The following is a 22,455-nucleotide window of genomic DNA, read 5'->3' on the forward strand; positions in this document are numbered from 1 at the left end:
AAAGCTATCACTAGACAAAACTCCACCTCTCTCTCTAGCAGGAACATTAATAAAAAGAGTTATCTTGACATCTTTATTGCTGCTTGAAAGTTGGACGCACAAGGAACTCTGCAGCAGGTGCTTTTGAATCTTAAGTTATTGCCAAACACAGAGTCCACCCTGAGGTCCGTGCTCCCCTCCAGGTCAGTGCCCAGTGCGCTACACCGGTCGCACTGCCCTAAAGCCGGCCCTGGTGCTATATACTAAAGGTTTTGCAACCAAATTCCGGTTGCAATACATTAATATTTTACCACCTCTTCAAAGGAGGTGGTAACCCATTAAAAAATGGAAAAGTGTCCCCATGGGACACCTTCCCCTTTGGGAATGTATTAAAAAGCAACAGAAACCACTAACTGCTTCCTGTTAAAAAAAGAAAGCTAAATGTTACATTTTTTTGTTTTTGAAATGCATCCTGTTTTTCTTTATGGAAAACAGGCTGAATTAAAAAAAGAAAGAAAGCTAGTTTTATTTTTAAGCAATCACAGACATGGTGGTCTGCTGATCCCAGCAGGCCACCATCCCTATTATACCTATCATTCCTAATGGGCCACAAACTGAGACCTACCTAATTAATATTCATGAAGTAGGTCGATTTGCTATCAGTAGGAAACATCAACTAAAAGTAGACAGGTTTCATACATTAGGAATAGCAATTCCCTAATTGCGGAAAATCGCAATTTCGAAATCACTATCCCAAAATGTTGTACATCTGGCCTTAAGTTCCTTGTGAGTTGAACCTGTGCAGATGATCTGAATCAAGTTCTTGAAGACGTTTTGATGCCCTAAGTTCAACTTACATCTGGGATTCCTTCAATTCCAAAACGAATTTTAGGTTCATGTGGTACTGATATATTACTTCACGTTGTTATTAGAACACCACCCTAGTACACCTTCACTTAGAATAAAAATAGGAAAGACTGGGTGTTCATGGGTAGCCCTACAACCGCTGACCCTGGGATTGTACAAAGGATGTATCGGTGAGCACTGGGTCCGACACAGCTTGTTTCTACTTGGCAGTACCATGCTTCCCGCATGCAAGCAACAGCCTGTCCTCTGTAGGACACTTCTAAAACATTTAAAAAAAGACGTCCTTTGTTACAATAAAGACCAGAGTAGGCCTTACTGGACCTACAATACAGCCAGACACTATTGGTTTAGTTCATAACACAAGTTGACACGTGCCTTTACCACACTACAAAGAGCATGCCTTGTTCAAGTGGATATCTGTAAACTCTAGCACCATGCACTACACAAACAAAAAACTTTGGACTGGAATGTAAAATATTACACAATTCTTGCTTGGGAAATGTTGTGTTAGCGATCACATTTTTGCGCAACCTGTTTCACAACATTTTCTGAGTGATAGTTGAGCCATTTCTTGAAAGACCTGCTTGTGATAGCAAGGGTCGATCATGGCGAAGCCGGATTAACATTTGCGTTTTGACGCCTGTGACTTCTTAAGGACACAGCTCACTTCTTGTGTAATAATTCACAGATTCCTAGGAACATGCAGGGAGACTGGGTTTTCTTTCACTTGTTTTTGCCTTGTTCTTGTCAGCTATGACCTTTTTTGTGCCTATCACAATACAGTCTGAGTACATACACGGTCGAAGAGGAAACCACCGAAGCCAATGAAAGTGACCACCAGTCTATGCCAGTGCACAGAAAAGCTGAAATCCTGCCTGCTGGCATTAACAAACACTGCCCAATCACCTCCTCAGATGCTCTATGACGTAGAATGAGCCCTTCTAATGTGAGTTAAATCATTGTGGCAAGCAGCGCATTCCTTCTGGCAGACTGCATATTGGAAGATCATTCACAGCCTTCGAGCTCAACTCAAATGGACATCAAGATCATGCATCACCCTTGGAACTTGTCGGCTTGCGGCGGACGGTACATGACGGTGCTCCCTTGCCGGCGGTACTGGAACAGAATATATGTGCGTCTACCATGTGGACAGTTCAGGGAATCGGCTTGTTACCTAACCGATTCGCATTGCGCCTAGAGAGGTGCTTGAGCCTAGCAACAGATGAGTTCAGCCGAAGACTGGCTTGATACAGATTGTGTACAAATACCACATTTGCAGCACGGTACACACTGATTTTCTGCAACCAATATCCATAAGCACAATTTACTTTCTCAGGTCCCATATATTGGCTTGAGAAAGTAGTACATTAAATCCGGTAAGCACAATATTTCAATGTCAGCCTAAATGTGTAACGAACAATTAAATATTAATAACCAAGTTAAAACAAGGACGTGCGTTTTACTGTTACCATAGGTTTTTTATACAGGACAGACTTCTATTGTTGGTCATTCCATGCCTCTATTCTTACTTTCTGTTATGATCATCTAATGTCATCAGGCTGGTGTTACTTTAAACTACTCTCATTTTTTCAGTAAATTTAGATACAACTTGCTCTGGCCAAATCCTCCTTCATTACACAGTAACCTTTGTATGTTTTTTAATTTTCGTGGACTAACACTTTCATAATTTACATCCATATGAAGCAAATACTTTCCTCCAAATTGTTTTGGGGTTTTATGATACTGACGCCCCTCAAATGAAATATGTGGGTGTACCACGAAGCTTGTCGCCTATATGTCCACAACATTTCAGTGTTTCAAGATCTGATTTGAAGCACCAATGAGCTAGATAAACAGCAACCAGGCCAACGCCACCATTTTCTTGGTGTCTTTTGAACATGCAAGGTTGATGGGTGGTCAGACAAAACAAAATATTTTAAAAGCAATCATCAAGTCTGAAGAAAGAAATATCCTGACTTTGACAAGCTGCCGTTATAAATAGAAGGTTTTTAGAACAGGAAGATACAGTAGTCTGTAATGATGCCAAAAAATTGTCGATTATAAATTACGGTCGAGACCAACATCAAGAGCACAGTGTAATGTGATCAAATGTTTTTTGTAAAACGTATTGACAGAGGAAACCAAAACACAGAACAAAAGGATCATTAACCCATAAGCTGATTTTACTGAAACTAGAAACCTCATTAAACCAATGTCATAAAGAGAGAGAAGTGGAGGGAACTTCCTGTAACACAATGCTCTGGTGGAAATATTTCACATTCACCTTATAGCCCAAGGACATTTACAACATGTGAAATGTCTGAGCTTGAGGTTACAAGCACCTTCAAAACCCACTAAAATATTAATAAAAAAGACAAACCACAACAATAGCAACAGAAACACAAAACAATTCCAAGCTCACTTTCTTGGCCAACTGCATCTCTGTTTGTGCACTCGGGAGCCGGCACGTATTTCTTTTCTTCATTTTGTATAGGGCTGTGGCTAAAAGCAGCTCTGGGGCCCTTGTGGTTTTCCACTGCATATATAGGACAGATTAAGTACATCAGTGTACAATAATAACAAGAGGCAGGGTATACCTATTCTTTGGGACAGTGACTGTGGTGTACGTAGCTAGGCTTTGAATGGTTTTCACAGGACAATGAGTGAAACTCTTCTCCAATTGGTCAAACCCCACCTCTTAACTCTTATATCATCTCTGAAAAATGATATTTTCCTTTACAAAATCAGGCTGTGTTAGGGTACTACAGCTCTTTGTGACAATACAGAGGACAAAATCCCAAGCTGAGCCCTTTGTGATGCCTTGGAACTCTGGGGAAACTGATACAGACCCATTTAGTACAGTTATATGTAATGCCGTCCTAATTGTAGATTAGACAGCTATAGAATACCAAATTGGCACATTTATCCAGTTGATATCTACCTTGGAGGATACAGAATTTAGCTAGATTGGTGGTAAGAATATTTTGATTTTATTAATGGAACTCAGAGATAAATTCAATAAAAGAATTTACCACAGCCAAAAATGCCAAGAGCTTCAACAAACACTCCTTGCTTCATCTGCGAATGACGGACATTCTCTTAAAAAGGTCACTTCCATTACATGAGCTTAACTGGACATCTAAAATACTCCTTTCCATTGAGCTTCATAACCTCTTTTTCATCCCACTCTCAATCTTCCACCTTAACGACCTTAAGCCAGAACTCTGCAAAGAACAAGGGACATGAACGGGCAAGGTCTCATCATGGCTAGGATAAGACCCCGGGACTGTGGAAAATCCGCATTTCATTTGAAGGCACATAGAACTTGCCACACTTTCAACCGGCATCAAATAAAAATAGAACAGTTTGTAAATAGAATTGCTCCACCAGTCTGCGGCCATCAGAACGTGATGGAACCCACCTCCAACCATAAATGCTTTGGATGCCATCGGACAAGTAACTGTATGAACCCCGTTCATCACTATCTATTTTAGCACTCAGAAATAAATGAACAATTGTAAAACACTATCTTCTGTAAATCCTGCAGTTACCACACACAGCTTCTAATTTGCTACGAAAAAAGGGAAAAATGCTTGGTGACATAGTAAGCACAGGAGTCCTGAAATATTTTTTATTAAGGTTCATGCTTCAACACAAAACAGTAGTGACAACAAATATGAACATTATAATCTCCCGCTCTGACTGACTTCTCCAGAGGTGGTAGGTGTACTCTCAGGGTGCCTATGGGAAGCAAGAGCTCAAAATCAAAGGTCTGCACTCCCAACACTGTCTTCTGCCAGAGTGTATACCTGAGACAAGATCTTAGCAATCAGGCAAACAGCTGTAAATCCCTCAGCGTAGGAGATGAGAAACCTCTACTATGATCAATTCTAGGCATGTATGTTAGTAGAGGTGACCAGATTTTTAAAATGTCTTTTGTGTCTGATTTAGGTTACGTGCCAACTTTTCATTTGCTAACAAGTACGAGTTCCCATATCATCGTGCTATACTCGGAGGATCTTTCCTTTTCCAGCACAGAGCTATTAACATTCTGCCCACTCCCAGCACTGTCTACAGCAGGGCTTTGTTAAAGAGTTAATTTATTTGAGGTCATCGTGGGGGAAGGCCATTTAGATGAGGCCAGGATCTGCTGGTGTATCATATCTTGGCACTTGATGTGGCTATGTACCTTGGCATCCTCAGGTTTTAAAGCCTAATTAAACACATTCAACATCTTGACATCCAATGTCCACCTGTAAAACACTAGACACAACAATGTAGACACCATCTCCAATCCAATATCCCATTCACACCCCAGCTCTCTATTAATATGCCACAAGGAGGATTATCCAAGTGTACGGGGGTTTACCTTCCTTAAACTCCAAATCAACCTTTGCATGCTCAAGAGGATCAGCATTCACCAATTCAAGCCTTTTAGAAATGTATGCTCTCTCGAGATTATACATCCAACATGATAAAGCCTTCTGATATTAATCTAATACATAATCAACCTCCCTTACAAAAGGAGTCAAAATGAGCTACGGATTCTACGCTACACACAGGCAGCTCATATGGCAAAAAGCCAAGATAGACACTTTCAATCTTCCTTGTACCCATGAACCTCTGTGGAGGCCTTCATCCCCATCCAAAAGGCCTGACACTGACCAAACTCTCTTCAAATCTCCATGTTTCCGAATCTAGCACCCTTTCAGTAGCAAGCCGTGCAACTTTTCCCAAGATCAATTCAGTAACACTGGAATCATTGGCTACAGCTACAGTTAATTCACCACCATTTCAAAAGTATACAGAACCAACACCACAACCTCCTTCCATCATAAAAACGAAAGAAATGCATTCATCTAATGTGGCCACCAATTCAAGAGCATCGAAAACTGGGCATTTGTCCTTCATGCAAACAGACCCACTCCGGGGAGGTAGGGGGGTGGTATGGGCACCTATTGTAAACACTTCAAAATACCCCCTGTCTAGCATCCAAATGATCAAATCCTTCAGATGCTGCATCTGCCAAAGAGGAACACTTCATTACGCCTGGGGGTTTGTGTCAGCACCCTTGTGCCACTGGTTTGTGTGGGTCAGCCCCTTCCAGTCATTATTTATATATTGTCATTCACACTCTAGCCAGAGGAGTATTTCCCTGTCACCATCGTCTTTTTGTTCGTGGTTTAAATGTATTAGTCTGCCTTTTGAGAGCGCTTCGTTTTAAGATACTGGTAGGCACTACATAAAAGGAAGGCCTCGCCACTAAGAGCAACACACTACACGTGACATGCACTTTAAGAACGATTCTAATATGAATAACAATACTCGGATTAGTATGGCGTGGCTAATCACCAGTGAGGGTCTCTAGGCACTGTAATAAGTATGCAAATGCACTTTAATATTTATTCTGTATTATTTTTCAATAAAATAATTTTTTATGCAAGGAAACACAACATAAAAAAATAAAAAATAAATTACTACAACTAATCCCCTAGGTGCCTAAAAACATTGACAGGTGGGAGCGAGCTGACAGACAGCAGAGTCCACTGGAACGGCAGGACATCCGGCTTCCTGATAGCACGGATGTATGATGGGCGAGGAAGAAACTGCAAGGGCACCACAGGCAGAAATCAAGGGCAGCGCAATGCTGCGTGCTACCGGCTTTGGTTTAATGACTCAAGCCCCGCCCCTAGCTGTAATCAGTCATGGGAGTGAGCTGACTGGCGGCAACAAAAACTTGTGGGATCCACCAAGCACCAGCAATCCTCAGCACTCCACAGAAGCACTGAGGTACGGTGTGGGCACGGGGAGAGAGTGAATCAAGGGTTTGGAGGCAGAAGCAATCAAGGGCAGTAAAATAACTCGTGCACCCATCACTAGCTGGCATCAGGGAGGGAGCGAATTGACGGGCTGCAGCAGGGACTTGTTTGAAGGCCCTCTGAACCATCCGACCATTGCTGCCTCAAGCTTAGCTCCTAGCATCACCTCTTCGCCGATACACCATGTACCACAAAAGCAGGACATCTTTGGTACTGACAATATTGGCGCGCAGCAATGGGAGAGCGAGTGGCTCCCTCGAACAGCACAGTTAGCTGTTAGCAGATTCCAAATCCAGCAGGCGAGAGAATCCTATAAGCAGCAGCAAGAAATGAATATAGTGTCCACTGGCACTGCCCTGTTCAAGTGTCAGAAGTATGTTGAGACATGCTGATGGCAAGTTAGCACCGTCCCCCAGCACTGCGGCAAACTAACATTATATCAAATGAGGACATCCATTGTACCCATCAAGTGGGCATAGGAAGGGAAGTACTGGAAATCTCTCTCTCCCTCCCAATGCCTGAGACAGCTATTAGCATATTAAAAATGCAGTAGGTTAGCGGGATGTGAGAGTAGTAGGAGGGAATAAATAAATCATTGTATCTGAGTGGGGCACACTTGAGCCACCTAAGGGGACAAGTGGTCTGTTTCAATAGCCTCTGACCAATAAGAGTACTCGTAATGCCAAATAAGCTCCCGCCCTTATCGCCTGGAAGACTTAATGTGGAGCATCCTTGAAAGCAATGATGAGAACAAGGGAAGTAGCAACAGAAGCTGCGGACTAGAAACCATCTCTATCCAGTCACCCTAATCCGCTATTATCAGTGTAGTAAGGCAGACAAGCAGAGGGTTGCAGGAGAACCACAGGGCTTGTCTGTGCAGGTAAATGTTGAGCATCTCTGCTGGAAACACTTTCATTTTAAATGTCTGACCAGGGGGAACAATTTGAGACAATTTAGCTCCTCCCTTCAATCTTTTCGAAATGTAATCGCACACCGGAGAGGAGTGTCCCTGAATCCAATAATGTTGAGCACACGAAGGAGGACAGCACACGCTGAAATGAGTAAGTCTCTCTACCAACAGTGGTGGGCATGTAGGTTGACCACCCATCCATTATTTACGAGGACTCTTCATAGTTTTAGCCAAATGTCCATTGTCCGCAAGTAAGGAACGAGATTTGTCCGTAATGTGAATAGTGCTGGCTGGGAGCCAATGAGGTGACTGCATTCATCCTCTAATGTCCCTCTGAACTCTGGCCTGTTCATGAAACCTAGCCTAGAATTGGCTTACATGTAATTAGACATTTCTAGCGCCCACCACGCTGCATGACTGTGTGATCACTGACCCTGCTGCTAGGAGTGGGCCTTAGGAGTTCTTCAAAGCATGCTTTGTGTATCTTTGGTGTTTTCCTATCTAGCCATCTTCATACCAATACCAGAGGGTCTCTCTCTCTCTCTTGCTCTCTCTCTCTCTCTCTCTCTCTCATATCTCCCCTTCTTTGTCCTCTCTACTGCTTTTTCCCTGGTGCATTCTCCTCTCTCACTCCTGTCCTCCATCCTATTGTGTAAATGGTCCAGCTATCAGTGTACACCCGCCCATGGAGCATGATTGACATGCATGTTGGATCAAAAGTCATAGTTAAGTTTCATCCAGATCAATGGAGAGTCACTGGTGGCCCAATGGTTGAGGCGGATGACTATCAACTCGAAGTTAAGGGTTCGAATTCTGGTGTCTCCATGCTCACATGTCCGCTTAAATCAAATGTGTGTTCCACAAAGAGATTCAAGACTCAATGGCAGTAGTAAATGCGAAATTGTTTTCATATTGCACCAAAAATGACTCAAAAAGTATTTGTTCAAGGGAGAATAGTAGGATTAGGTTAAAATATGTTTATCTGGCTGGAAATATGTTTTATATATACCATGCCCCAAAGAACTAACCCCCATCTTGCACTCTCTCAAGCTCTCTCTCGCCCTGTCTCTCAGTCTCTCTGCCCTGCCCTCTTCCAGGCTGTCTGGCTCACCACTGATGGTGATGTCATTTCACCACAATATCAAAGAAGAACTGTTTGCAGGCAGTGCAACTACCAATCATCAATAAATCACATTTTTTGGTGTAGAGTAGCATGTACAGAGTATGCTACTTCTTCCTTCTTGAGGGTGTGGTGGTCTACAAATATCGCAACAAAGGGATAAAGAAGTGAGCCATCCCAACTAGTCGGTGCTAGCCCAACACACATATGACACTAGGCCAGGAGACACTGCACTAGTCTACCACTAACATGGAGCACAATTACGCATTTCTGCTCCACCAGAATGTGGACATGTTCTTCAGTGGTGTAACACAGGCCCCTGCAGCCCCTGCTGTGCGGGGGGGGGGGAGGGGGGGGGGGAGCCGAGCTGCAGGGGACCCCCCCTAAGCACAGTACTCAGGCCTGAGAGCTCCCGATTGAATTCGGAGCGGGGGACCCTCTTTGTCCGTTGCAGGGAGGCCCCCTTAACTTTCGTTATGCCACTGATGTTCTTGTGCAACATAAACGGGGCGCTCCCCGTGCTTGCTGCTACCATGCAGTGGAACAAAGCACTTCTTCAGTCTGCCTGCTCTGATAAAAAGGACTAGCGTTACAACAAACAAATGATGGACGGAATGCTGACAATGCATACATTCTCCCCCAGTCAAGAGATCTGGGTTAAATCCATCGTTCTTTTGCCCACTACACCACCCCAGTTTAGACATGGCCATATGCAAATCAGTCTTGACCCTGTGCCTCATGGGAACAGTCCAGCCCGAACTGCCAAGCCATGTCTTCCCTGGACCGGAATCAAGCATCCTAGGACCGGTTTCTGGCTATCAGCCGTCATCAGCCAGGATAGCTTGACTCCAGTGGCGTAGTGAGCACGGGTCCCACGTCTGGGAATACCCATCCCACTTAGGGCGAAAAGCGTTACAACAAACAAATGATGGACGGAATGCTGACAATGCATACATTCTCCCCCAGTCAAGAGATCTGGGTTAAATCCATCGTTCTTTTGCCCACTACACCACCCCAGTTTAGACATGGCCATATGCAAATCAGTCTTGACCCTGTGCCTCATGGGAACAGTCCAGCCCGAACTGCCAAGCCATGTCTTCCCTGGACCGGCTCCGTCCATCACCACCCTCTTTTGTACCGCTTTGTTCGCCATAAGTTGGCAGGGTATGCTCAGACGTGAGTCCCTTGCTCACTTTGCCACTGGATTCAAGCAAGCCTGGCTGAAGAAGGCTGAAATGCCAGAAACCGGTCCTAGGAAGCTTGTTTCCGGTCCAGGGAAGGCATGGCTTGGCAGTTCGGGCTGGACTGTTCCCATGAGGCACAGGGTCAGACTGATTTGCATATGGCCATGTCCGAACTGGGGTGGCAGAGTGGGCTAAAGAACGGTGATGGATCAAACCCAGATCTGTTGACTGGGTGTGAGTGTTTGATTGGTTCTGATGCTCCGTCCATCACCACCCTCTTTTGTACCGCTTTGTTCGCCATAAGTTGGCAGGGTATGCTCAGACGTGAGTCCCTTGCTCACTTTGCCACTGTATTCAAGCGAGCCTGGCTGAAGAAGGCTGAAATGCCAGAAACCGGTCCTAGGAAGCTTGTTTCCGGTCCAGGGAAGGCATGGCTTGGCAGTTCGGGCTGGACTGTTCCCATAAGGCACAGGGTCAGACTGATTTGCATATGGCCATGTCCGAACTGGGGTGGCAGAGTGGGCTAAAGAACGGTGATGGATCAAACCCAGATCTGTTGACTGGGTGTGAGTGTTTGATTGGTTCTGATGCTCCGTCCATCACAACCCTCTTTTGTACCGCTTTGTTCGCCATAAGTTGGCAGGGTATGCTCAGACGTGAGTCCCTTGCTCACTTTGCCACTGGATTCAAGCAAGCCTGGCTGAAGAAGGCTGAAATGCCAGAAACCGGGCCTAGGAAGCTTGTTTCCGGTCCAGGGAAGGCATGGCTTGGCAGTTCGGGCTGGACTGTTCCCATGAGGCACAGGGTCAGACTGATTTGCATATGGCCATGTCCGAACTGGGGTGGCAGAGTGGGCTAAAGAACGGTGATGGATCAAACCCAGATCTGTTGACTGGGTGTGAGTGTTTGATTGGTTCTGATGCTCCGTCCATCACCACCCTCTTTTGTACCGCTTTGTTCGCCATAAGTTGGCAGGGTATGCTCAGACGTGAGTCCCTTGCTCACTTTGCCACTGGATTCAAGCAAGCCTGGCTGAAGAAGGCTGAAATGCCAGAAACCGGTCCTAGGAAGCTTGTTTCCGGTCCAGGGAAGGCATGGCTTGGCAGTTCGGGCTGGACTGTTCCCATGAGGCACAGGGTCAGACTGATTTGCATATGGCCATGTCCGAACTGGGGTGGCAGAGTGGGCTAAAGAACGGTGATGGATCAAACCCAGATCTGTTGACTGGGTGTGAGTGTTTGATTGGTTCTGATGCTCCGTCCATCACCACCCTCTTTTGTACCGCTTTGTTCGCCATAAGTTGGCAGGGTATGCTCAGACGTGAGTCCCTTGCTCACTTTGCCACTGGATTCAAGCAAGCCTGGCTGAAGAAGGCTGAAATGCCAGAAACCGGTCCTAGGAAGCTTGTTTCCGGTCCAGGGAAGGCATGGCTTGGCAGTTCGGGCTGGACTGTTCCCATGAGGCACAGGGTCAGACTGATTTGCATATGGCCATGTCCGAACTGGGGTGGCAGAATGGGCTAAAGAACGGTGATGGATCAAACCCAGATCTGTTGACTGGGTGTGAGTGTTTGATTGGTTCTGATGCTCCGTCCATCACCACCCTCTTTTGTACCGCTCTGATAAAAAGGACATCATCAAAAATCTAAAAGCAATAATGCCAGCGATACTGCCTATGAATTCTAAGCCGACGTTTAGCAACGCAGCGCTGCTTCCGGCACGACCGTTAGAGCTGCAGAAGAAACTGTCAACTGCCCCTGATGGCGGCCGTCAAACTCCGCTGGTTGAGTACATATTTGCTTCATGTTGAAGGATTGAGCAGACCTAATATGTATTATATAAACCAAAGATAATAAATGTATTTGGACTAACCCCGGGCCACAACTCTGCTCAGCCAGCGGAGTGTGCGGAGATTTTCCTCCTCTGCGTTCAACATAGAACGCGGAGTATAGGGCAAATTCCTACTCTGCAGCTGAGCGGAGTTGGCCAGCCCCCACCTCCACCCCGCCTCTTAAAAAATGAATAATACTTTATTAAAACCCCAAAAATAAACACTTACCTGTACTGCCGGGGTCCCGGGGCTGCCGCCCTCCTCCTGTTCCTCGCCGTCTGTACAGGTAAGTGTTTATTTTTGGGGTTTTAATAAAGTATTAATAATTTTTTAATAGGCGGGTTGGAGGCAGGTGGCGGAGCAGAGTTCCACGGAGTTTGTTCCCAATCCGTGGACCTCGGTGTAGTCCCGCTACGCCAGCTACGCCCAAGGTTAATTTTGACCTCTACTTGTGTTGGCCATCTATTTTGGAATTGCGTGGCCTCTTCAGATGGGTAACTAAACTGACCTTTTGTCCTGATATTTTGCTCTGACGCTCCCTCCAGACACCTGTGAGCATCTTACAAATGTAGCACATCAACGGGTTATGGCAGTAGCGCCTGGAAGGAGTAACGTCTGTGCTCCAGCCTTTGCTAATCTTGTTAGCTAACCACTTATCAGCTAGCACTGCAGCTTTCCCTGGATCCTTCTCTGTCAGCTGTGACAGGAGTGGCCAGAGTGAGGTAGAGCAATCCTCTTTGTGTCTCTCAGTCACCAGCAACTGGTTAAGGGCATGAAAATCACCAGTTTCCATCCCACTCACCCACTCATGCCAGTCACGCAACACACCATGAATCCACACTTTTGCTTTCTTCAAGCCTCTGAAGGTACTGAGCAAGCTTCAGCTCATGCAGTCTCAGAGTTTTCTCATTCGCTCATAGTTCATATGCTCAGCCAATGGCATTCTCCCACATACTGCTGTATCCAATACAGGGAATCAACTTAAAGTGGCTGCTTTAGATCATTATTCAAAGTCTGTGCTCTGCAAGTGATCTTAAAGCTCACAGACCATTCACAACTGAATTGTCACTCCTCCTATATGTGCACAAGCTCTTTTAGAACGTTAGCAGCTACTCCGGTAGAGTCGGAAGTGGAATCGCTTTTCACAAAAGTTACTACTTCTGCCATCCTGAGCTTCCTATCCTCTCTCTCTCTCTCTCTCTCTCTCTCTCTCTCTCTCTCTCTCTCTCTAATACACTTTTTTTCTATTTCACACTCCTCACACTCACTTTTTCTCTCCTCATGGGCAAATTCTCCCCCCTCTCCTTTTCTCTTGATCCTGGTGAGCAAATCTCAGCTTCTCCCTGTCAAACTCCCTGGCCTATTCCAATTCAGACTTAACTCACTCAAGGGAATGACTCCTAGAGTCAGTGACAACGATACCCTAGAAATCAGCGATGGTGGTTACCTTGGAGAAAGATTGTAAAGCAAATTTGGGGATTCACACAGGGTGTGCAAGGGGAAAATCTGTGCTAAGCAGCTAAGAGAGCCTGGAACCACAGACTTCCCTCCTGGGGTTCCTGTCTTGGTGTCCTCTCAAGAGTCCATCATAGTTTCCTAACTTCCCTATGGTTTCTCTAAATGGTCTCCTATGTACCTCACAAGGACCTCCATGTCCATGATTCTGTAAGCTCTCCACCCTCTCCTGAAACACAGATCCTTGAACGAATTTAAGGACAGGCTGTAAAGGTCTACTCCCACTGCACCTGTATCTGCCATATCAATGTGCAGATTCTAATGTGTAAAGGCTGGACTTATTACACAACTGTTGCAAGTTGCAACTGGCTATTACAGGATCCCACAGATGCCACCAATTGTCAGACTCAATTTAGGAGGCCATAGGGCAAGCAGGGGCTGCAGAGACTCAACTATGGGGTTGAGGTGGTCTAACTGATGCCCCAGGGTCTGCCCTACTATGGCTCTGCATATTGGGCCAATCACAGCCCCTTCAGCACTTTGCTCACACTAGTAGTGATGACGAGAATATACAGGCTTCTTAGGGACGTAGGGGGTGCTAGAGCTCAGCCATTATCACACATACATTAGTACAATAAATGATTGTCGAACCCCGTGGTTTTCTTTCAAAACAAAAAGTACTTTAATGTGAACTAAAACTAAACACTACAAATATGAAAATGTACACAATGCAAATTAGTGTTCTGGCTCTGCCCCTACCCCGCTGCCCCTTTGGTCCAGGCAGTGCCATCCCCAGGTCAATACCTAGCGTGATTAGGCTTAGATGCAGATCACTCCTTTCTCCTGTTATTGCACAGCTTTTCTTCTGTTCACTCTTTCTAACCCACAAGCCTCCCAGTCCATGACTGGATTGAGCTCTCGGGTTGGCCACCCTGCTCCTCCTCTGCTCATACGCTTTCCATCTTCTGGGCTTAGCGTACACTGGCAGTTCCTCTTGGCCTCCTCAGTAATCATGTCAGTGATGATGTGGTGACTCTGACTGTCAGGGATGGCTGCAGTGATGTCTCTCATGGCCCGCCCCACTCGGGCGTTGCAAACAGATCGGTGTAACCATGCACAGACCAAGCTTCAGCAGGAAGAAAGGCCTCGCACAGACTGGCTAGATGGGAACAACTGCTCAGGTCATGCCAAGGTCTCAGGTCATGCAGCAACGTTGAACATGCTGCAGATTCATAATTCGGTCACAGCAGCTTATGTCATGCTACAGCTTCAAGATTCTCATGAAAAATCGTAGTAAAGATTCTACAGACACTGAATGGGCATTCAGATCGCTCCCCGCTTTCTCCCTCTTCTGCAGACCCAGCAAACCAGGGTCACACTGCAGCTTGCGCCTCCTGGATAGTTACTCTTCCTGCAGGGTTAGCAGGTTACTTCCCGTTCTCAGCAGGCAGGCTTGATCTAGATACGTCAGAAGAAATGAACAGCTCTCCAGCAAGGGATAAACTCAGGTGATGTCCCCTTACCTCTGGGGCATCAGCTCTGGTTGCACAGCAGTTTTCCGAGTACTCTGTGGAGCACACCCTTCCTTAATCATGGAGAACTTGGAACTGGAACAACAAGAGGGTCAGCGAGTTCTGGTTTTACAGTAAAATCAAACCGGAGATGTGTATCTAATGTCTGCACTTTTAAAAGTGGTTTGAGGTGGTTTTCCTTTCAAATGTCATTTCCAGGCTGCTTTTGAGGATGTCTTTATGTAGATTGGTGCTTCTCACAGATATTTAGTCTCCAAATTGAAGTACCCACAAAAGAAGGAACAGAGGTGTGAGTTTGCTACACCTGCCTGTCATCAGCCAAACTGAAGGAGTGTTCAGCAAAAGACAAAGGGCTGGGCCTCACCCAAGGGGTCCCCTTTACCTGTACAAAAGAGCCTGCGGTCCCAGCATCCATCTCCACCATCCCCCCAAACTGCAGTGCTTTAGGAAGAATATTCAGCAGCTCCTTAGTCAGCAAAAGACTAATGGAACATCTAAAGGAGCCGTGTCTCCTCTCCCAACACTTTAGCATCTAGATCTCCTCTCTCCAGCTTCAAGAATGTCTGCAATACAATTCCCTTCACTGTCTGGGAAAACAACCTCATCTCCACCTTGTGCAAAAGGCCAGGCCAGGTCAGGTGCATTCACAAATGATTCCACAGGTGTCCATGAATCTGGTTCACTCACACACATTATGCATGTAACACACAGGCGACACACACAAACATGCACAACATATCCTTTGAATGTTATCACTCGGATCGAAGTAAGCATGTAGAAGCAGAACTTCACACAGATGGGCCAGTAGGCCTCTACCCCAGGGACAAGGGTTAACAGGTCTGGCCAAAACTAAGGATTCACAACACATGGTGCGCTGCCAGCACTGCACAGTAGTCCAATATCTGTACAATAAAGACACAAGTCACAGGATAGGTCCAGGGCCTCGCTCATGTCAATGGACAGGTCTCTGTGCACATACTAGATTGGTGTGAGGCCGAGGCCAAAATCAAAGACTAGGATACAAGATACACTGAAGCACTCGTGGGAGGGGAAACTCCTCTAAACAGCACATGTGACATTTGCGTCCAAACAACAATGAATCACTGTTAAGGATCGTGTCGTAAACTCTTGGAACAACCTGTGAACCAATGTGGTAGAATACTGTGATAAAAACTCTAAATATTAAAGAGAGCTAAATATAAAAGCAGGGCGTGGGGCACCCAGAGCATTACTGCACCTGTAAAAAGAAAAATTCATTATTCATCTAGGTCAGACTTCTGTGGGATAGAAAACTCCACAAATAGTGTGGCATCCAAAGAAAATGAGGCGGCTGGGGGCATACCATGCCTTACACATGGTGCCAACATCTATACTTCGAAAGATAACATTTAAAGAGCTCTGTTCCCTGTAGATATAAGAAATATATCTTACTCCTCGCCACGAACTGGATCCCACCAAAAAGTCACGTTCAGCATGATATTGCGGGTTGAAAGCACTCTCATGGAGGGGAACTGAAGAACAAGTTATTTACCTTTGGTAACGATATAGCTCTAAGAGACATATATTAGTTATGGATTCCTCACCGCCCCACCCGTCCTCCCCGTTGTGCGAACTGACTTCTAGGTTATGGGACTCCCTTTCAGGGCCCTAGTTTTTTGCACCAGTGATTAGTGTCTTGAATGGCTCTGTGCTTCTGGCGTGTAAAGAACTGACGTCTGCGTGCAGGGGCGGCATCTAAGTAGATACCGTGATGTCATTCTGGCGATCACGACACCAATGACTACCTATCGACACTCAGGGGTACTGCTGAAGAAGAATTTCTCCGGATCCAGTCTGATGCCTGGGGTAATTCTAAGGTGAGGAATCCATAACTAATATATGTCTCTTACAGGTTAGTAACTTGTTCATCTGAAAGAGACTATTAGTTATGGATTACTCACCTTAGAATAGATACCCCAGCAGTGCCAACCCTGGAGGTGGGTCTGCAAACTAAGTTCACACCAGAAAGTCCTGGAGAACTGAACGGCCAAAGAAGCCGTCTCTCCAGACCTGGCTGTCCAGGCAGTAATGTTTGGTGAACATGTGCAATGAAGCCCACGTGGCTGCCTGGCAGATGTCATGAAGAGGGACACCATGTCCCAAAGCAGTAGTGGCTGCCGTCGCCCGGGTGGAATGGGTGCGCAGCCCCACTGGAGGTTCCTTCTTCCCTAAGGAATAGCAGATTTTGATGCAAAGAACGACCAATCGAGAGATGGTTCGCTTTTGCACGGCCCAGTCTTTCTTGGTGCCCACATAGCCAACAAAGAGCTGGTCATCCACCCGGAATTGTTTTGTGCGATCCAGATAGAATGAAAGTGCACGTTTTGGATCCAGACAGTGGAGCCTCTCCTTTCTTTAGAAGGATGCGGGGCGGGAAGAAGGTGGGCAAAGTGATGGTCTGTCCTATGTGGAAAGAGGTAACCACTCTGGGAAAGAAAGAAGGCCTAGTGCAAAGGATAACCTTGTCTGGATGAACAGCCTGGAAAGGTTTGTAAGAAAGAGCTTGAGCTCACTCACCCTGCGAGCAGAGGTGATGGCAACCAAAAAGGCAGTTGTGATTGCCAAACGTCTGAGAGGACAGTTATGTAGCGGCTCGGTCGGAGGATCGATGGGCATGTTCAAGAGCTTGAGATGCCAGACTCTTCGTGCCCAGTCCCGAGCCACAAGAATGACTTGGGCCCGGTCGTGCTTGATCTTCTTCAGCACTCTGGGCAGAAGTGGTATAGGCGGAAAAGTGCATAGAAGACTGCAACTCCACTTGCGACAAAAAGCGTCGCCGAGCGAGTGCAGCCTTGGAAATTCCAATGCGCAGAACTGCTGACATTGCGCGTTCTCTTCTGTGGAGAATAGATCTAACCAAGGCTCTACCCACTGCTGAAAGAGACCTTGCACCACCTCTGAGTGAAGACGCCATTTGTGATCCATCATGCACCAGAGGCTGAGTTAGTCCGCCCTGGCGTTCAGAGAACCTGCCAGGTGTTGAACCACCAAGGACATGCCCTAATGTTCCAGCCATGTCCAAAGACGAAGAGCCTCTTGACATAGGGTCCGCGACCCAACCTCGCCCTGTTTGTTGCAGTACTAAATGGCAGTGGTGTTGTCCGTGAACACCTGCACTACTCTTCCTTTGACAGATGGAAGGAATGCCTTCAGTGCAAGACGAATCGCCCGGAGCTCCAGAAGGTTGATATGGAGCCCGGACTCGGCCAGATGCCTCTGATCTCCGCCTCCCCATGTGGCCGCCCCAACCCAGAAGTGATGCATCCGTCACCACTGTGAACTCTGGTAGGGGAAGGGAAAGGGACCTGCTGTTGACCCAATCCTGGTTCGTTAGCCAACACTGCAATTGTTGTGCAGTGCCCTCCGAGATCTGAGCGCAATCGAAAAGATCTCCCTGGTGCTGTGCCCACTGTAACTTCAGGTCCCACTGCAGAGCCCGCATATGCCACCTGGCATAGTCCACCAGCAGGATGCAGGAGGCCATGAAGCCCAGTAGCCTCAGAGTCAGGCTGTCGAAACCCGGGATATCGGCTGAAAGATCGGAATCATAGCACGAATATCCCGGACTCACTGCTCGGGAGGATAAGCCCGAACTGCGCTGTGCCCAGAACCTCTCAGATGAAAAGGAGCTTCTGAGAGGGAATCAGGTGTGACTTCGGCACATTGATGGTGAACCCCAGCGGATTCAGGAGATGGGAGATGACCGCCTGAGGCGAGCCCACCTTCAACAACCAGTCATCGAGATAGGGAAGACTGGAACCCCTAATCTGCGCAGATGAGCTGCGACCACCGCCATCGCTTTTGTGTACACCTGAGGGGCGCTGGTAAGGCCAAAGGGGAGTACGGTAAACTGAAAGTGCTTGTGGCCTACTGTGAACCGTAGGTAACGCCTGTGGGCTGGCAGGACGGGGATGTGAAAATAAGCGTCCTTCAAGTCCAACGCTAACCCAGTCTCCAGGGTCAAGGGCAGACAGGACCTGAGCCAATGTCAACATTTTGAACTTATCCTTCCGGAGGAAGCAGTTGGCGTTCCTGAGATCCAAGATAGGACTCAGGCCCTTGTCATTCTTGGGCACCAGAAAGTAATGGGAATAACAACCACAACCTACTTCTGGGGCAGGAACTCGCTCGATGGCTCCCTTGGCAAAGAGAGACGTAACTTCCTGGTGGAGAAGGGCCAAGTGTTCCTCTGACATGCGATGGAATTGATCCGGCGTGATGTTGAGCCAGTGGGGGACGTGATGGCGAATCCTGCAGCCTACTAGCAAATGGTGGTCTTGAAAGGTCAGACTAGGAGGGCTTGGAGGCCACTGTAGAGGTGGCGCTGGTGGACTGGCCCACCCGCTGGCCCCCAGACCCACGACGGTGGGTCCCACATCCCCGGCTGCGCAGAGTTTGGACACCCTGTGCAGGCCTGTGGCTCTGGACGGAACGTGGCGGGGCACCCCTTCCGTAGCCATGAAAGGGGAGAAAAGCAGACTGCACGGATGAGAGGTAGAGGCAAGGACCAAGGATCTGGCCGTAGCCCTAGAGTCCTTAAAGCGCTCGAGCGTGTTTTCTGCTTTGTCGCCAAACAAGCAACAGCCATCAAAGGGCATGTCCAAAAGTGTGGCTTGGACATCTCCCGAAAAGCCAGTGGACCTCAGCCAGGCGTAGTGTCTCTGGGCTACTGATGTTAAAATCGTCCTGCCCAGCGAGTCGGCAGTGTCCAGTCCACATCATGTGGCGAACTTCACTGCGTCTCACCCTTTGGCAATTGCACGGGAGAGCACAGCTCGGGCCTCCTCCGAACACTGTGGCAGCACCTGTGCAACTGTGTCCCACACAGAATGGGAGTTATGCTCCAAGAGACATGTTCACCGCTAGCTGGAGGAAGAAAAAATGTTCTTCCCAAGATGGTCCAGCTTCTTGGATTCCCTATCAGGTGGAGTGGTTGGGAATGCACCTTTGGAAGTCGAGTCTTGAACCACCAAGCTCTCGGGGGTAGGGTGATGGGGTCGACCGGGGCCAGGCGGTGGCATCGGGCAATCATCCTATCCACAGGGGCCCCTGTGTTGGGCTTGGACCAAGTGCCCAGAAGGATGTCCGTGAGGGCCTCATTGAACAGCCCAGGGGTTCCGAAGAGGCCGCTGCCTGTTGAAGCACCTCGGTCAGGAAGTTAGTCCTGACCGCCACTAGGAAGCTCAAGGTTTAAGGCCTCAGCCGCCCTCCGTAACACCACTGCATATGATGCACCCTTCTCAGTAGCCACGGTAGGGGAAGATATCATGCCAAGGTCTGGAGAGGTGTCCAGACCACTGGCCTCACCCAACTCCTCACTCCAGTCCGGTTCTTCTAACTGGTCTTCCAGGGGGTCCACAGACCCCTCCCAGTCCTCTCACCCTCCTCTGGTAGCCACTCAGTGCGATAGGGAACACTAGGGGAGAACAGGGGTACAAAAGTACCGGTCGACGCTGGTCTGGCTTCATGTCCATGTCGAGGGGGAGGCTGGGGTCGACTTCGGTTGGGAACACAACCGGCGTCGGAGGGGGCGGAGGTGTCCCCCATGGATTCGGGGCCAGAGGAGGTGTCGTAAGGTCGACCGGCGCTGATCCGGATCCAGGCCCTGTGGCACCCGGGCCAAAGCCGCCGGCATCAGAGGCCTAGAACCCCCAGCCAAGTCCGCGGGGCCCAAAGGTGCGCCGGCGGAGTCAGGCTGCCCAAAGATGGAGTGGAAGGCTTCGTAAAACCTATGAAGTTGGGCAGGGGTCGCTCCGGCTCCCGGAAAGGGAGGGAGGCTCGGAGCCGACCCAACAGGCTCCGCGGGCAGAGCCGGACAACTACCTTCCGCATCCCGCGTCAAGAACACGTAGAGCGACGGTGTTTCTTCACCTTCTTTTTGTGCTTCGACTTACACGAAGACGAGGAGTGGTGGTGATGGCTCTGCGACGAGTCCCGCAACCTCCCTCTCGACTGGGACCTCGAGCGGCGCAGAGCCGACTGCCGGGCCTCCAGAAGCTTTTGGGACCGCTCTCGCAAAGACTTCAAGGCCATGACCCGGCAGTAGGAGCACGACGTTGGATTGTGGTCGCGCTCCAGACACCAGAAGCACATGAGATGGGGGTCCGTCACTGACATCGGCTTATGGCAGGGGCCACAAGGCTTGAAGCCGGTCCGCCGAGATGACATCCCTGTGCAGCAGGAGTCGAACTACTCAAAAAGATGTCGACAAAAAGTCGAAAAAAGAGAGTCAAAATGTGGCTCGAGGTACCGCTCTCTCCAGATCTGCGCTGGCTAGAGCGGAAAAAGAAAGAACTGATGTCACCGCGCAGGGGTGGCGTCTAAGTAGACACCGCAATGTTATTCCGGCAATCACGATGCCAACGACGAACGTGGAGTCGACCGACACCACCTACCGACGCGCAGGGGTACTGCTGAAGAAAAAATTCTCTGGATCTAGTCTGACGCCTGGGGATAATTCTAAGGTGAGGAATCCAGAACTAATAGTCTCTTTCAGATCAACAGTGCCAGTCTCGATCACTAACAAAAAGATAGCAATTGGTGTTTTTAGTAAAACAGGGCTACATTAAAAAAAAAAATCCTCTTTGGACCAATTTGTGGTTCTGTATAAATTTGCCAATGAATCAAATAAATCTGAATTCCCTGTCATAATCAACATGTTTTCCTATACTAAATGTATAGACCGTGCCTTTGTATTTCATATATAAAACATTATTGTACCATTATGTTGAAATAAATTAGCTTGTGCGAATGGTATGCGACTGTTCATGTTACATCTTTGCGGACATGGGTATTGCTATTTTCACAGCACTACCATAATGCATGAACATGTTAAAATCCCCGCACAGCAATACCAATAACTCCGACTGCCTTTAACACGCTCCTGGTAACATTTCTGGCTGCCTTTCACGAGCCTTCGCGTTCTCTGCCACTGTTTTGATTTACTGTCATTTAGATAAAGCTGCTAGCACAAGGTCACACATGGACAGAAGCTTTTGGCAGTGAAGCAGCCTGCTACTGTGAGAAGCCGCAAGGCTTTGGGGGATCTTGCGTTTTCATTTCTATGAAGGGAAAAGCACACACTATAAGCTTCCATTGTTCTCTATCCGGCACTGCGGCGAGTTTTATGGCAGTTATAACTTCAAGCAAACTGTCAATGCTTGGATAACGCGCTGACACATGGCATAGGGCCATAAGATGTGGTATTGGGGGGGAAGGGGGGGGGGCGGGAGAAGAGCCTGTTTGGATGAAGGCTATTCGATTGTCCCCATTCCTTTCACACTATTGGCTGGTGGGATGACGGCGTGTGCCTGATAACAAGGTTACTTAAACACAGATTATATGCAGATGTGTCGCCTAAATAACTGGAAACCAGAGTCTGGCGATACTGGGCCTGACAAGGACTGCTCTAAGGGACTAGATAAGACTGTGGAGGCAGCAGAGGCTCAGTGGAAGAATGGAGGCAAAGTCTACAAGGGCTCAGAACCAGCCAACAGTGTATCTTTCTTCTGGGGGTGAGGGAGATCTAAGAAAGGGGGGTTTGCTCAATAGCAGTAGGAAGCTACAACTTGCCAGATCTGGTCTCAAACCACCTTTAGGAAGTGACTCTTAGCTACAGAGGCCCATGACATACTTTAGCACAACCCTCTTCTACAAGAGAAAAAGAGGCTGGGACTGATGGTACGAAGCAAGGCGCCTCTCTTTTATTATGAAGGAATCT

At 47.7% G+C, this 22,455-nt stretch overlaps 1 protein-coding gene across 4 annotated transcripts in view; it reads right to left on the reverse strand.

Moving 5' to 3' along the window:
• The window catches only part of TEX2 (testis expressed 2), a 672,400-nt gene that overhangs the window by 69,945 nt on the left and 580,000 nt on the right, over positions 1-22,455 (reverse strand). The window lies entirely within an intron of this gene.

This window comes from Triturus cristatus, chromosome 7 (assembly GCF_964204655.1).
Source record: "Triturus cristatus chromosome 7, aTriCri1.1, whole genome shotgun sequence".
In the NCBI taxonomy this organism is placed as follows: domain Eukaryota; kingdom Metazoa; phylum Chordata; class Amphibia; order Caudata; family Salamandridae; genus Triturus; species Triturus cristatus.